This window comes from Falco biarmicus, chromosome 8 (genome assembly GCF_023638135.1).
Source record: "Falco biarmicus isolate bFalBia1 chromosome 8, bFalBia1.pri, whole genome shotgun sequence".
In the NCBI taxonomy this organism is placed as follows: domain Eukaryota; kingdom Metazoa; phylum Chordata; class Aves; order Falconiformes; family Falconidae; genus Falco; species Falco biarmicus.
The window spans coordinates 20,786,987-20,802,391 of NC_079295.1; positions in this window are offsets into that span (position 1 = coordinate 20,786,987).

The following is a 15,405-nucleotide window of genomic DNA, read 5'->3' on the forward strand; positions in this document are numbered from 1 at the left end:
GTACCCGGCTGCGGTCGCGCTCCTCTGAGGCATGGCGTCCTGCGTGGGCCGAGCGTTGGGTACCTCGGGCCCCGCTGCCCTGCGGCGGTGACCTCTGATCCCTGAGCGCGGCCAGCACTGCCTCTAACGCTGCGCCAGCCCGGCGGCCGCCCCGCAACGCCGGCCACGGGGCCGCGGGCAATACAAAACTGCTTCGCGAGAGGGAGAAAAAACCCCTGTCCCTGTCCCCGTCCCTGTCCCCCGCCTGCGGGGAGCACCCTGTGCTCACCCCTGCCCGTGCCCGGCGCCGGGGGCTGTACCCGTCGCCTGGCGGAGATGGGAGGCACCTGCGCCCCGTCCTCACCAAAGCACATTCACCCGCTCGTCCCCCGCCAGCCCCCCGCGGGGCAGGGGTGCACCGCTCCCGGTGCCACACGCGGGGCCCGGGCACCCACCCTGTCCCGGGGCAGAGCCCGGCGAGGCGGGCAGGAGCGGCAGGAGCAGGCCGGCCCCGCACCCGCGCCCCGCCGCCGCAGCTCACCTGCCAGCGCCCGCCGTCCGGCCGCTCCGTCCCCAGCTGCCAGCAGCCTCCCGCTGCGCCGAGCAAGGACAAGCATCAGAGGAAGGGGAACAAAAGGACGAGATCAGAAAAAGGAATAAAAGAAGGAAATGTAGTGAACAGTAAAACAAGAGGAGGAATTTTGCGGGGGGGGGGGGGGGAAGTGCCATTTGTAATAGGGTTTTTTCCCTACAGTTTCTGCAGAAATTCCAACGATGCACATGCTCATTTTCCCTTTCCCATCCCACACAAACCTGTTGTTATTTTACATTCATTATTTCACTTTGTTGCATCAGAAATGCTGAATCATCAAAGAGGGGTTAGTGAAAATGGTGTTTATTTATCTTCCAGGAACGAGTCCCATGTTATTTTAAAGATCCTGCACTACCGCTGTTGTTATCACCATCATCACGCATCTTGGCAGGCTGAAAAGTATCTCAGAGCTGTAAGAATTCAGCAGTCCTTAACGTCCCACAGCAGTACTTTAAAAGCATGAAATAACATTTTTAATTTTAAGTCAGTACAAGTGTAAATGAATGGATGTACTCCCACGTGTCTGTTGTTTTTAAACTTGTGATGATACTGAAATATTTGCCTAACAGCTCTGAGTTGCAACAGAATTTCAGCTCATATATATACACACGTGTGTGATATTGAATTAAACCATTTGTCATTCTTTTCTATAAAAGAGACAATTTGGCTCTCAGCAAACCATTTGAAATAGAAATTATGATGATACCACAGATCCATTTTATTTTATGGTAGTACATTGATTGTCAAATAGACAATACATGTATTTTTGTAATGGTCTAAAAGAAGGTAGTCTGCCTTTTTATTTTACAGTCCTTATGCTATTACTTGCTTTCATTTCAATAAAGGTTGGCATTTTTCAGAGATGCTACCATAAATTGCTTCATTTAATAAGTTGCTACACACAATAATAATGTTACACCAGAGAGCAGCACTTTGTAATTTGGAAGAAATAACATTTTTCTTTTAAAATATTTCTGTCTCTATTTTAACATTAAAATAATCTCTCGGCTGTTTTCTAACTAAGAATAATCTGATTATTAGAAAATTCATATTCTTTTTTCTTGCAAACATCAGAACTTGGGTGTGACGTGAAAGAAGCTAATTAAAATGGGAGAAAAATCAGATTAATTTCCACGGATGTAAAAGTGTTATAAAAGTCTTGTTCTCAGAAATTACTCCTAACAGAACAATTCCATTTATGCCTAAGCATGTTGCTTATTCTGTCTAGCAAGGACTGTCACCAGTGTCTTGGTGACAGGGTTTTTATTATTTCCTTGACAGTTTGATAGGAAGTCAGTGCTTGCTTCTGGGTTTGCAGCCTCTTCAAACCTGGATTATGAAGGTTACCATAAAAATATGGATGAAATGCTACCTCCCCAAAGCCCCATCCGTTATGGCCCGCACCCCAATGTGGAGATTGCTTTTGTAATAACTGCAGGCAACATGCTCCACATGCTATTAGAGCTGCAATTCAGATACTCTGTCACTGGGGAAGGAGTCTCCCAAGCTGTGGAAGACAAGGTCAGTCAAAACACAGAGCAGGCTGCAAATTTGTCACAAGATGGTGTGATGTCTCTGGTTTTAGGGGTTTTTTTAGTCCTGTGGCCACCAATTTCAATAGAATTAGATATTTTCATACCTGTTTTTTACAGGGATTCAATCTGAAAGCTGTAATGCAGGATCTCTAGTATGCATGAGACATAAATATGTGTATTATTTTTGTGCCACAGGGAAAAAAGATCTTGATGAAGTGTTACGATATATTAATAGGGTTGGGCCATTCAGGATCCTTTGTCAGTCTGCAAAATGCCATTATTTGCAAGCTACGAGGCAGAATTTGCTTTTCTTCCTAACAGCATGGACCTGCACAGGTCTTCCACTCCTCCTCCATTTCACAGGATACATCTTTGATATCCTTCATACTATGACATGAAGGCAGTAGAACTGCTTTCATTGCATGAAGTTAAGACACAAAGTTTATAATTTCCTTTACATTACCACAGAAGTGTGTACGTGAGGCACTTGCCTCAAGACAACAAGGTATCTCTTGAAGGTGAAGGCAGAGCTAGACAACATACAGAAATAAAACCACTTTCAGAAGAAACTAAGATCAGATCTTTTATCCAAGCACCAGCCGAACGCTCCTCACATAAACTGATTTGTTTTCCAGAATATGAGAGATCGGATCTGCTGATACATGAGGTAAGGCATTCTATTCAAGAACTTAATTTAGGTCTGAAAGTATGTGTGCTTTGCTTTACTAATCTTAGGGGATGCATGGGTTTAAACATAGCATCAGTGTAGATGTCAGTAAAAGGCGTTTGTGAGTGATACTTGGGGAGCTTCTTTCCAATTTCATTGATTAAAAAATTGTACTTTCATAAACTGCCTACTTCAAACATGTAACTCATCTTTGTATATCAAACGATCTGTTTCAATATCTGTGAAAAAAATCATCATTAAACTGCTCAGGAGACTGAAATCCTCTCTCTCTCAATACTAGGAAGCAGAATGCAAGGCCTCTGATTACAGTCTCAGTCTGACTCCTGTTTCAGTGTGGACCCAGAGGTAAGACGGGGATGTTCTCTTCTGCTACTGCAGGAGTTTGGCTCCTCTGTTACAACTGCTAACAGATCTGGTTGCTAGTTATGGTGTGTGTTCAAGTGTGTTTTAGGCAACCCAAAGTAGAGAAGGGAGGCAGCTCTTTGATACCTCAGAGACCCTCTGATGCTGAAAACAAATGCTACTTCATACAGAACATAAGGCACATGGTTCAAACAGTGTTAAATGATCAACATGCTCAAAGACATTAGTACCTGGCATTTGACCATCATTAGGAGATGGCCATTAACTGAGAGGAAAGGTACAGTAACAGTAACACCCTAGTTCTGATCTCACTGCGTGTCTACTAGCTGCAGTGAAGCTAGGTAAAAAGGACATGAGTAACTCATCACACATCCTTGGCATTATTTTGTAATAATATATCTCTCAACGCCAACAAAGCGCTGAATAGCAACACGTAATGTTCTTAACCTTGCAGGGCCAAATTTTCATAATATGTAGCAATCTCAACGAGCCACATACCTGCTGCCCTAACTTTTAATATATGTTCAAATGATGGAATTAGGCAACCAAGTAGCTTCTTGGGCATTACTAGCAATTTACACAATCATGGTATATGCATGCACAGCTGTAGTTAATGCATACCACTCCAAGACTAGGTACTGAAAAATCTAATTCATAGGGCTAGTTTGTTAAAGGGACGTCCTTTTTTTGCCACCTAGAATTACCTTCCTTTCAATCTTTAATTCAAAGTAACAAAACATGGGCACTCAAGTAGCCATTAGTGCAAGCAAGCCAGCAGAATGGTAGCTTGATTGCATGTACAATTTTCTGTGGGATATCTGAAAGCAAGTTAGTAATTTGGCCCTTCATCATTTTCTCCCTGTACATATGCGTAGGTGGGTGCTTCTCTGCGTATGTATATGGATTACTATATCATATAATTACTTAATGCAATTAGAGCAAATTTAAGAAATCCAGAAAACCCAGAACCTACATTCTTGTTTTTCTGACCATTTCCCCTTTTAAAAAAAATAAATTACTCACCCCAGTTGCAAGAGCAAAGATATTCTTTACACTTGACGATTTAGCTACCTTATGTGTTTTTACTGGGGGAAAAAAAGCCCTCTATCATTTATCGTGTCATCTTATCACAGCCTCTTTGTGAGACGCAAATAGCACACTAATGTTTTCTTTTGTTAGGGTGAGTTGGCAATCTCCTCAGAGATGGAGCGACTACAGACAGCTCCTTTTTTTGATAATCTTCCTGACACTTGGATGAGACTGGCTTATCCATCAACATACAGTTGCTCAGTGGTAAGTTGCATGCCAACAGTCAATCAGTATGGATGGTGCTTCTTGTCCATCATAAAAAATAGAATAGGAACTAAAGAATTTTTTTGGCAAATATCTCACCTTCTTGTGTAACTCAGAATAGCTTTTTATCATAAACTGATATTACCAGTGTTACAAAAAGCAGAAAGAGCCTTGCAGTTACCTTGCCAATTACTGCAGACTTTGAAAGATTTCTCTGAAATTTGCATTCCCACTTCTTCCTCGCTTGCTTGCTTTTTTCTCCGGCTGTGTCTGCTGATCAAATAGGTTTGGCAAGTGCTGTAGCACTTAGTATCTCCTACTCAGAAGACTAAGCTTGGTTTCTTGTGTCTTTTGGGATCAGAATTTGTAACAATAGAAGGGTACTGCTCTGAGCTCAAGGGTGAAACAGTCACCAGGAGGAGCAGCAATTAAGAAAGTGCCTTGCATTAAGAACTTGGAGAAAATCAGAGCAAGTAGCAGGGCTATCATGTTTCCGTTCATCATAACTGAATGCATTTTAAGATGTGTCTGTCTACCTACTCTGCATGGCTGCCTCGTAATACCAAAAGCGAAACTGAGAACAAAAAGTGAAAAGCCATCCAGTGCTGACATACATTAAACTCTCCTTGGAAGCCTCCTGAGTAAGGCAAAGAGCCACTGGCTGATGGAGCTAACCAGGACTGGAGAGCTGACCAAAGGACAGGAAAGTTTTGCCTAGCACAAAGACAGGCAGCACTAGAAGGCAAAGCAAGCCCACACTTCTGAGATCAGTTCAGACTTCTGAGAGATCAAGAGAGGAAAAAGAAATGTTGTTCAGCAGAGAGGACATTGAGAGAAGCACCAGAGGTACATTGTGGTGAAGATCAATAAGAGCTTTATGGAATTAAATGCTCTTTTAGCGTCCCTTGATGGAAAACTAAAGCACCATAGAGATACTGTGATGTCTGTGATAAATATATGTCCTGAAGGCAGAAAGCGTTGCCTAGGGGATATAATGCAGTAATGCCAAATTACAAGCTGTTTTCCTGAAGGACAACACAGCTGCTTTCTTTAAAAAAATATATATGGGGGAGTCAAGCTGGACCTTATATTCATGTTTGGAAAAAAGAGGGTAAAAGTACCCACTGATTATACGAAAGCTGTCTTGCAGAACTAGTAGGATTTGAGGTGACAGATTATCTTTTGCCATCAGGTGCAAAATGCAGCAAGTCACTACAGAGCAAAAACATGGCCAGAAGATGCTGTGTTATGCAGCTGGGCTCCAAGACAGCCTCTTGCCTGGAACAAAGCATGTATGGGGAGGGACGGGGGAGCAGGTGAAAGGGAGGCCTGTCATGAGCACCAAAGAGGTCACGCATGAACATGACTAGAGGAGTGGCCGGATCTGCTTGGCCCTCAGTCCCTTGGATCTGGGGAGATGAAAAAAACACAACAGAGACTGAAAACAAAACTTGAATCACTGTCACATCTAAAAAGCCCATAGTAATTGTTGTCAGTAGCAGAAGCCATGAGCTTCCTGCAGGGAAGGACATCCCCTCTATACCACTCTGTTATGCATACTGCAAAGTATGAGGACTCAGTCATTCTGATCTTATCCTCCCTGTTTTTTAAATCCCTCTGTCTCGTATATGCCTACCTGACATGCCACTGTCTAAGACATCAGATAAAAACTTTTGTTATCTAAGCAGATGCCATTTCAAAGTAAGGTGAGGTGGGGGTGAGGAGGTGATGGGGGAAAATCTGGATACACGCACAGTTTAAGCATCATGGCCTCAGCCAAATTTGTCAGAAACAGCAAACGCGAGTGATTAAATGAAGGAGATGATGTCAGATCAGCTAATAATCTCAGATATTCAGTTTGTCTTCAGGATCCTTTTCTACGTCTCTGAAATGAACATGAATTCTGTTAATGCTTCCCTTTATAAGCTGGCCCTATGTGTCACATAGTGTTTCACGTTTCTGTATAGGAGTCTCCTCTTGCCCCTGAGCCAGCAGTCTCCTGTCTCTGGGTTAGAGACAGTCAGCTATCCCCAGGGCCGAAGATGTGTCTAGCATTTCTTAACAGCAGCTTGTTAGGAAGCAAGAAGCAACACTGAACAGCACCAAAAAAAGATGACCTCAGCTAGAAAGATGGGGATGTGATGCCAGTGATGTTAAATGGGGTAAAAGGAAAAAAATCAAGCTGATGCTTTCTTTTTCAGGCTACAGAAATTCAGAGAAAAATCCAACAGATAGGGAAAAAGAGTGTGGGTGGAAGAGAAAGACTGGAAGCTTGTGTCACAGGTCATCCAGCTTTCTGGAAATCTGCAAAAGACCAACAGTGGGATCTCTTAACAGAGGCAAATATGTTTGGGTTCTGGGCTGTGACTGCACTGGCAGGCAACGGCTGGAGCAGGCTGAGGTGACAGCAGCAGTGCAGGAGGATTTGAAAGGAGACATTGCATGTAGAGGGGGTGAAGTACAGGGGCTTGTAAGGAGCGGAAGGTAGTGGAGAAGGGGGGCAGGAAGTCACAAAACATAGCAGCTGCCAGAAGAAGGGATGTTCTTTCCCTCTTTGGAAGATATTCATAATACACAGATACAGACTTAGAAACTATTCCATGAAAGCTCAGGGTTATGGCACTGACTCCCTTGCAGGATAGAAAAATACATGCTTGAAAGGAAAAGGCCTTCAGGGTAGGAGGGTTTGTTATTTGGGGTTTTTAACTGACAGAATCCACTGCTGACTTGTAAGGTGGGGAGGTATTAACTCCTGAGAAGGAGGAACAAAAGGCAGGGATTGCAATCCTTCGAGAAGAAGCAGGGAGCATTGCAAGTAGGGGTGGGCTGGTCCAGAGAGGGGGGTTAAGGATATTCGTCGAGTGCTCTGAGATGAAACATGCTGTGTGTTCGCAAAGGTGCCTGTCAGTCAAGTTGGGGAGCAACATTATGACAACCTCTCTCAAACCAAGATTTTTTTTCCCTGAAAAGCCAGCCAATAAATTACTGAAATGGTTGTTTTAACAATCAAAGCCAACTGGGAGAGAACAAAAGAACTCCAGATGCAGGTACACACACCTACCCATCTACCCATGTCCTCCTATGATGAGCCAACTTCCACCTAAAGAAAACCTCTTACACTGGTGAGAAAGCAGGCAGCAAATTATTTTGGTGCTGTAAAACTTGAAATAATCTAGGTTTCAGGCTTGAAACGGTATGAGTATGAAATGGGTGTAACTTGCATGAAAATTTCTGAGAGTACCATTAAGTCTAATGCACATGGAATAGCAGCAAAGAGGTTAGACTTCTTTTGAAGGAGCCTCTCTCATTTCCTGAATACCAGTTTGCTGTCTTACTGGCTACCTGTCAAAGCAAGGCTGCTACCGTGGCTCATTGAAACAGGCAGGCTCAGGTTCCACAGGGGCTGCTCTGAAAGCCCGCAAGCACAAAATATTGCTGCACTTGCTGCTATTCGCTTGTCAGTACTTAATTAACAAATACAAACGCAGAGCTCTGCTGAAATAAAGAAAGATACTTTGGTATGGAGACAACTTAATATGAGGAAGTTGCTTGTTAAACAGAGAGGAATTTGTTGTTCAGCTGCACTCAAAACACAAGAAAAGGGAAAAAAACATTAATGTGTGCCAGGGCAAGAGTACCACTGTCTTGGCAAGAAAAAGAAACATTTGCAAGCTTCTGAGTTGGTATTCCAACAATGGGGAAGAAAATTAACTAGAAAAAATGCTGGATGGGCTGCTAAGAAGAATCCTCCCACCCCACCCCCCTCAACACACGCACACTGATTTTTGCATTTTCTTCTACCTAGATAAGACAGATGGATGGTACAACAAATAATATCTGACACACAAGCTACACAAAAAATACGGTATCAAGAACAGATTACTTGAATTCAAAAGCAATCAGATAAGTGGCAAAAATATAATCAACTACCACCATTCCTTTCTACCAGAAGATGTTAGATATTGAAAACTCTATAAGCTTTTTCACACAGTTGCAATCACAGCTGATACAAAGTAAAAAAACCCCAAAACCAGAACAAAACACCAGAACCAAAACCAAACCAAGCCCTGAATCCCAGGTTGAAGGTGAGAAGAAGCCTGAAGTCTGGCTGTCACACATCTGAAGTAATAGGTTTTCCAGTGTTTGCTTTGGTCATTTACCCTGTGGCTGTGTTCTTTATAGTAACTTACCCTTAACCCTTCATCAGAAGCATGCCCTCCTTTTGTTTTATGGCAAGTTCCTAGACAGCAGCTTCTCAAATTCCTATTAACGTTTTCGAGCTTTCTTTACATATTGCAGATGAGGGTCAGAATTTCCCATTGCTAAGCTATTAATTTGTATTTCCTTTTAATCCTCCTACATAAAACAAATTTCTAAATATTGCCTGTGTCAAAGTAAATATTTTAAAACATACATACTTAACTTGGGGCTGGTGGGAGGGGTGGGCTGCAATTGTTTGCAGTCCAGGAGCTTCACATGACTGGATCCTTCCTAGCGTGGCAGATCACACAGAGCATCCCAGGTACACAGCACATCTAGGTCCTTCCCAGCGCCTGTGATTCCTGACCTTCTGCTACCCATTCGCTTCTAAACACTTTTAAAGCAAGAGCACCCTGTTCAAATCCTCAGTGCTTCGGTGTTTGCTAAGCAGTACATTCTGTTAGCGAACACTTTCACTGCAGGTTAAAAGTCTCAGATGCAGATCATACAATGCACTGAGAAGTATTGGCTGGGGGAAAAAAAGCCTGTCATACATAGCAGGACTACCAATAATGTGCACTATATTACATTCCAGCAAAAGTGACTAATATCAAAGCTAAACAGGAATGATTTGTTATGGTTGAGACAAGTAGAATAAAATATGTATTTTAACTAAATCAGTTTTTTAGGAATACCAGGCACAGGTTAATCCTTTATAAATATGTTCACAGAGTACATTCGACACCAGTCCGCCTACACAAAATGAATGCAGCACACACTCTGATGTATTACAGAGGCAGGATAAATGAGGGAACTCTTCTGTGTTTGATCTGGTTCTGCTCTGTAATTCAGAGATACTGGAGATGGGTGGTGAGTTTCTCATTGATCCCAAAAGAACCAATACTGTTGAATCCTGTGAAATGTAAGCTTTGTAGAGGATTGGAGGCTATGTGCGAAGGACATTGTAGCTTTAGGGGCACATTCTCTTCTCAGGAATGTATGTAACTGGCATTCACAAGAGTCATACACATCCTGGGGAAACTAGACCCTGTGGCTTAACAATAGTGAAAATGCGTACCTAGCTCCACAGGCAATTATATCACTCTCATTGCCACATCTGCATCCAGTTATCAAAGGATAGATTTCCAGCAGATAATAAATGAACCTGGAAATGGATGTCTTGAAAATTTTGAAACAATGCTAAATTTGACACACATCAGCATTTAAAAATGCAGCAAAGTGCAGTCAGAGCATCAATCCAAGCCTAAGATATTTTAGATAGAAAACGCAGGGCTTGCACATAGATGTGGGAATAATCAATTCCAGGTTTTTTTCCCCCCCTCCCATTCTTTCCAGCTTTTTAAACCAACACCAGCCTTTGCTTCTCTGAAACTGTATTTTGCATATGGTGGAGGTGTTAATGCACAGTTACTGCACAACGGGGTTGTGAATTTTAGTTAATGAAAGCTTTTAAAGGCACAATAAAATCCTCAGATGAAAGGCAACAAAGAAGTGCAAAGTATTATTATAGCTTAGTGTAAGTTTTACTGAGAGCATTCTTATACATGATGGACACAGCATAAATATGTATTACGGATGGTAACCTCCCTGTAAAGGCTAATTCCCACTCCTGAAGCTCCCAGAGGCAAGGGGTGGCAGTCTTACAAGACTTAATAAAGTCTCATAATGTTTTTATCCTATTCCTACCCCCAGGAGCTAGAAGAGAACCCCTGTATACATTCTGAATCCTTAATGAACATCATGGCCATCCCAGCATATTGCGTGCACAATTAGATCACAAGGACTGCAGACCAAGATGGTTCAGTGAACACTTAAAGGCAGAGGCATATACAGGAACTACAGCAAATGCTGTAGCTCCAGTCACAGCAGTGTGGCAAACAGTAAGTTTACAGTGTATGTTTGTATGCTATATAAAGGAAAATCTGCTTGTCATTTTCCTTAATAATTTTTGCTAAAATCCAAGTAATTGTTTGTGCATGATAACAAAAAGGAACAATTAAGATGGTCTGTATTTTGCAAATGTGAGGAAGGGATAGCTGTCAACAGGATGTGGATGAAAATTCCAGTAATCCATTTGGAAAAGATCTGGCACCAGAATAAATGTACAACAGCTTACCAGGCTGAGAGAAGACGGGATCTGCTGGTCTAAATGATGGTTTGATCTGTTACGATGGGAGTGAAGTCTTCAGTTTGAAAAATATTATTCTGCTTCCTGGGTCTGCAAGAGCTAACATTGTTCTAAAGGCTGCATCCCTCTGATCAGCTGCCCTGTTTCACTGATCATAGTCTAAGTGATCTGCAGCCTCCTTCTTTTTCTGCCTCTGTTCAGAGAAAAGATTGCATTCATTTCAGTTATTATTTGCATGCTTTTCTTAACAGTTTACTCTCAGCAGCTTCTGATTTAACCTTTAACATGTTCTAAAGTTCAGGAAAATACCAAAAAGATAATTTTTAGATCGGTACCTAATATTTTCAAAGTAATAGCAGGCACCTCACGCATACATCTCATGTTCCACCCTTTTGGTAAATGTATTCTAACACTCTTAACTTACCTGCTTTAAAAGGACTGGCATGTTGAACTAGCTGGCCTTTTTCCACTACTACAGCTTTTCATGTTATATTCTGCTGCTCCAATTTCTGTATTTTCCCTGCATTTTGCAAGACAAAACGCAGAAGTTTAAAGGCTCGTAATGTTTATGTGACAGAACCTTACTGCTAAGTACAGTATTACTGACGGATTAGTTTAATGCAACAACATAATGTAATTTAATTATAGTAATAGTGCACAGCAACAATCTTACTACTTATGTTAGATTGTGAGACATTCTCTCTTAAAAGCTTCATAATTATTTAGTTTTTAGGTTTAGTTCCACAGTATCCCCCCACTCCACACACATTAAATTAATTTCATAGATGTTGAAGAAGAAACATTAGGTAAATTGCTCCCATTTTACCACCGTAAGATTCCGTAAGAATTCACAATACTAACTGAAAATCCATTTTGCATCATGAGACAATAGTCAGCCAGCCTGTGGTGAAAGCTTGTAGCCTTCTGGGCATAAGTCATCAGACCTACATGCTGCAGTCTAAAAAAAGAAAAGTAAGAAGAAAAAAAAAGAAAAAAAGAAAAAAAGAAAAAAAAAAAAGGATCGTTCCACCAAGTCTACCTTTTGTATTTACTTGAGAGCTTTTTTAATGTAGATTGATCCAAATTCCTGTGCCAGCCATGAACTACCACTACATTAATGTAAACTATTGTAGTTCAGGGCTCCAGCTGATTTCAGCTCTGGCTGACGGCAGCTCTGAACATCCAGCCCACAGTAACTCCTATTTCTAAAGTGTTTTCTATCTGAAGACCACAGAATTTTCTATCAGTGTTAATTTAGCCTCACAACAGCTCCAGAACGACAGAAAAATGCATCTTCAGCCAGCACAGCTGTATGCAAAGTGAACATCTGTCCATTGCCAAATTCAGTTTAGCTAATAATAAAAAAAAACCCATACTTTATTTTCTCTTCCAGACAGGATCAGACTGCAAGGGAAAGCCTGGAGAGGATTTCCATGCTTTAAAAAGGGAAACGGGGAGAGAGCTGAATTTCCTAAGGTCACTGAGGAAATGTGTGGCAGCGCTAGCAGGCAAGATACCATCTTCCCAGCCAAAAATGGATGTTTTTTCTCTGCAGTGTGACTGCAATAGTGTTGACATAACAGCACAGACAGAGCAGGCTCTGAGGATTTTGTGGCAACAAAGTTGGAGAAGATTAATTTTTGGTTAGCAGAGAGATATTGTCTTTTTGTAACTGCATCATGGCAAAAGCTCTTCCTGCTTATTTCCGTAACAAGAAGCTAGGTAATATCATTTGGCTAAATCACTGCAAACCACTGCTTTTTAGAGCAGGTAACGAAGGTGTACCCTTTTTTCTTGAAACTACGGAAACTGCAAAATAATCCTGCTGCATGCTGACCTGTCACTGATCATTCACTAGCTTGCCCAAGGTTTTGGAAGACCCAATTGTATGTATTTTTCAGTGTATACATTTATTTAGGTGTGAGGCTAAAGCCACATAGGGTCACAGGCTCAGTACTGCAGTGCTTGAATCCTAGGGGCTCTTCCAGCTTAAGGAACCCACAGCTCCACAAAGGCCAGCATTGCTGTAGAGAAACAGGTTGTGTGCAAGGGCCCTGCATTTCTGCTTCCTTCAAGGGGTTTGGAAGATGTCTCAAGGGTGGATGGACACACTTCTCTCCCCTTTGACTTCACTTTTATGAGTGTGTGGAAATGGTCCCTTTTAGCGCAACATACCACCGTAAGATAAATTGTGCTAGACTTCCCTACTCCTTTTCAAGGCTCAACAGTATATTTAAGAGCAGTTTGTGCTGTAAGAAATGAAAATTCACAGCCTTCTATTTGATTTTGGGTAGATGTCTGAACCCAGGATTAATCTTTTGCAGCAAATATTTGCTAAAAGCCAGCCTATTCACTGTTTTATAATCCCAAAGGCCACTTGTCAAACCTATGGCACCTTTGCAAGCTACAGAAAAAGACATAATTATATGCCAATTCACTTGTGCATTAATTTCAGCATGCAGCAGAACCCCTTTCTCTAGCCAGCCTCTGCTACTGCAGCAACACCCTGTACTCAGCAGAAACCTGGACTTTTGACAGAAGTGGCACCGTTTTTACACCTTTGTGCCTTGGTGTTATTCATACTGTGTACCACTTGCTACTGAAAGCCTCCACATTCCTTAAAGCTTTGTCTCAGAAGAAATAAATCCAGGCCAAGCTCCCTGCATCAAAGCAAGGGGGGTGGGGGGGTGGGGGGAAGGATTTCAACCTTTGTCTTAGCTCTGCATCTTAGGTGACTGTTTTGAAGATTTAAGGGCACTAAGAAAACATTGTCCCCTTTACTGTGTTTTGCATGATAACAACCAGAAAGCAAGTTGTTCCTAGCCTCAGAGCTGCTACGGTAAATTAGGTCACCTCAGCTGCTTTTGTAGACAAGATGATGTACACAGGGCAAAGTCGTCTCTTCCTCCCATCGATACCATTGTTCCCTTGCCTATATGTGTCGGTTTGGAAACAAACCCAGAGTTACTGTCTATTTAAAGTGAAACTCCCAGTTACGAGTCTCTCTGCTTTATTTTTTTTCCTTACCATTCAGGTGCAGTGAACAACTTCTGCGCTGCTGTGAGCTTGACTCCTAGCCTCAAGATCTCACCCTCCCTAGTGCTGTCTGGATATCAGGTTTTTCAACCCCCAGTCCTTCCTCACAGGTAGGAAGCACATCACAACTCATTAGTAATTTACTGCTACAGTAATTTTTATAATTACTGCCAGGAGGCCTCATTAAATTTGATCTAATGAATAAATATTGTATTTTTCAACGTGATTACCAGAACAGCTTAAGCTGAGTGCCATAAACAATTATTTTCTTTAATACGCAGTATGTCAGTCAGTATTGATTTTTATTTTATAAAGAATTTACTGTATTCCTAGCCATAGCTGGTAATAAATAGCCAGCCCTCTGAAGAGTCAATTGCCACAGAGCAGATGGCAAAACAGAAATCGGGGTATCTGTTGCAAAAAAGTAAAATAATGCACATTAGTGAAGATGAAGGGTTTGTCTGGAGGTCAAGGAGGAGTGCTCCAACCTGCAGCCTGCTTTAGTCTGGTGTCTCTGACTTGTAAGTCAGTGATACCAAAAAATTTAGGATATATTAGCAGGATACAACAAAGCATTTTATCTCTGAGAACTAACCCATGAACAAACAATGATGCCTTATGTTTCATTCACTTTTAGGTCAGTTGATCAGATGAAACATTCTCCTAAGGTTCAAGAAAAATACAGAAATACATAATATGCTGAATACGAAACTATAGTTCAAACCAAAATTACAAATTACATTTACTTTCCAGCATCATTTACAGCTTTTTCAGCAATTGCAGACTTCAGCGTACAAACCTCTGAACTGCAACAAAAGGCAGTGTCTTAGGGTATACATTGGACGAGCTCAGCATCAGGAGAAAATCCTTGAAATTTTTGTCATCTAACAAATAGCACTGCTGGCCTGTGCCATCAGGGTTTTTTTGTTTGAACAAGTCTTTCATTTAGGCCAAGAGAAAAATGTGTGTGGGTAAATGCAGGGTCACGGAGGGCAATTCATATACCTGAAATGATTTTTCCCTATTTATTGGACATTTTTGAATGAGCTGCATTTTCTCCCTTGGTTATTTAGTTTAAGGAAACCTGGGGAGTCTTGATATTGTTAGCGCAGTATCTCCTACTCAGCCTCCTTGCTGTGGCCAAACAGTGATGTGGCCTCCACCAAATTTCACTGGAACGAGTAAAGTACAGTAACTGATATGTCACTGTATGTCATCAGAAGAGCTTCTCTGACTTTCATCAACGTGCAACACTTCCCCCTTACACATTACCTCCAAATGAACTGTAGGCAATTAACTCTACACAGGACCTTAGGACTAGATCCACCTTAGTTGCCTCTTATTACAAGACAGCTTTTCTTCCTCTGCATTTTTGGTGCTCCGTGTCCCAGAAACACGCTAACCACAGCACTGCAGAGCTCAGTACAACTACAGGTAAAAGTAATAGTAAGCGCCCTGCACTACTGTTGTCCGACACCTCCAGTACCTCTCCTCCAATAACTATATTCTGAGGGATAAGGTCAACATGGTTTAGGTGCCAGGCAAACACCAAGAAAACATTGATCAGAAA